The sequence below is a fragment of the Coenobita brevimanus genome, chromosome 95, assembly GCF_032717465.1.
Source record: "Coenobita brevimanus isolate Jiangsu-jjx chromosome 95, ASM3271746v2, whole genome shotgun sequence".
Taxonomy (NCBI): domain Eukaryota; kingdom Metazoa; phylum Arthropoda; class Malacostraca; order Decapoda; family Coenobitidae; genus Coenobita; species Coenobita brevimanus.
Window position 1 is genome coordinate 12,089,431 of NC_137048.1, and position 2,273 is coordinate 12,091,703.

A 2,273-nucleotide genomic window follows, 5' to 3' on the forward strand; every position below is an offset into this window, starting at 1 on the left:
CCGGATAATCGGGCTATCTCTGTATTTCAACGGGGAAAATCGTTCCGATATACGAAATTTTGAATTACGAAAGTTTCTTTTGGTCACTATCCATCCATCCACCCATTGCCAGACGCCATATATCCCAAATGGGGTGGCCAAGGGCTTAGAGTTAATTGTTTTACAGGGTGGGGCACTAATCCTCCACCAACCCCACTTGACACGTAGGGATGCCAACAGCATCAGGTGTTCCCAGGTGGTCACCCATCCAAGTACTAACCAGACCCAACGTTGCTTAACTTCGCTGATCGGATGGGAAGCGGTGTACTCAATGTGGCATGGCCCTTTCGTATATCGAAGACTCACTATATCCAACACCTGGAAGCATGGCATTATCATCACTATCCCCAAACCCAACAAAGACCCCACGTTACCTTCCTCACATCGTCACGTCACACTCCTCTGCACCCAATAGAAGTCACTGAATGACTGGTATTAATACTATAGTCACGGCGCACGACTCTGAGGTTGTCATTCTCATACACTGGCAACCTACCATTCAAATGTGCATCTGACTTTGTATCATATTATACATGAATCAAATTATTAAGCACTAATGTTATATACAAATACAGTAATCACTCTAATATCCAGACGCCCAATAACCGAACATCCCCACTACCCAGACCTTATCGTCCTGGGATCCAACATTCCCAAAATGGTCCGAAAACCCAAAAAAATAAAAAAAATAAATCGATTTTTTGCCGTCCGTAATTTGACTTGCCGCGCGCGCCGTGGGAGAGCATTGTTTTGGTTCGTCATTCCTCAAACGTCCGATACAGCGCCGCTGCATCCTCCCCACTTCCCGCCTGTCTCTCACCGCGACTGGACCCACGCTCTTCGCAATGGCTGCCCACGTGCTTGTTTTTGTGGTGGTGCCGTACTTGCTGCAAGGCCTCCTGCTGCTCTCGGGCCTCCTCTTAGTGTGTGTGATGATGGCCCCGCCACCTGAGAAAAGGAAGAGAGTGGTGTTGACTCTGGAAAAGAAGAGGGAGATATTGGAGAAAGTTGATGCGGGTTGGTCTTCTTCCCGCATTCTCCGCGAGTACAACCTGGCCCAGTCGACTTTGTTCGATATCAAACGTTCCCAAGACAAACTCATGCAGTACACGGCTGACTTCTCGTCGCGAAGCAAACTCAACGTGGAAAGGAAGGTTATGTTTACCCCCAAGTTTGCAGAAATCGACCGATCCATGTTGATTTGGTACCGACAGCAACGTGCAGCCAGTGTGATGGAACGTGGAACGGAGCTGAAGGCTGCTGCTGAGAAGTTCGCAAGGCTTCACGACGCCCTAGACTTCAAGGCATCCGAGGGTTGGCTCTTCGCGTTCAAGTTGCGACATGGCCTTAATAACCGTAAAGCACATGGCAAAGCATTGGACGCTAACAAGGATGGAGTTGACGAGTTTCGGCACAAGGTGAAAGGCTTGATCGACAGGGAGGGCCTCACTCTCAGTCAAGTCTATAACGCAGACGAAACTGGCCTATTCTATCACTCGCTGCCAACGAACACTCTAGCAGAGGAGACGGAGGAGCGTGTACCTGGCCGCAAGCTTTCTAAGGAACGGATATCTGCTTTGTGTTGTGCCAGTGCTAACGGCATGCACCGGCTTAAGCCCGTTGTTGTTGGCCGTGCAAAGCAGCCTCGGTGCCTTTGTGGGGTGATGGATGTCCTTCCTGTCATCTGGTACCATTCTTTGAAAGCATGGTTCACAGCTGTGATTTTCAAAGACTGGTTTCACCGTCACTTCGTCAAGGAGGTCATCCAGTACCAGACGAAGACACTGGGAATCCCTCGCGACCAGGTAAAGGCTCTCCTTCTGCTCGACAATGCACCTGCCCACCCGTGCGACAAGGACTTGGTTGCTGAGAATGGCCGTATTAGGTGCATGTTTCTGCCACCTAATACGACTGCTCTCATTCAACCCATGGACCAAGGAGTGATCGTGGCAACAAAGAGCCTGTACCGTCGGAAGTTCCTGGATGAGGTGATGGTTGTTCTCGAGGACGAGGACGAGCGCAGGGAAGGACGTGACACACGAGGCAAGCGGACTTTGGAAAACCTTCACCGCTACAACATCAAGTCTGCGCTGTACAACTGGGCTAGTGCATGGAAGGAAGTCCCTGTGAAAACTCTTGAAAATGGTTGGTCTCGTCTGCTTCTCAGCACGGATGTGGAGTACGATTTTCTAGGGTTTGACGTGGATGACTTCCATGCACGGCTACGTACACAC

The 2,273-nt window shown here is 50.2% G+C and overlaps 1 pseudogene; it reads right to left on the reverse strand.

The window, feature by feature from the left end:
- Positions 1–211: 211 nt before the first annotated feature.
- Positions 212–329, reverse strand: LOC145413326 (5S ribosomal RNA; annotated as a pseudogene).
- Between the last annotated feature and the right edge of the window lie 1,944 nt (positions 330–2,273).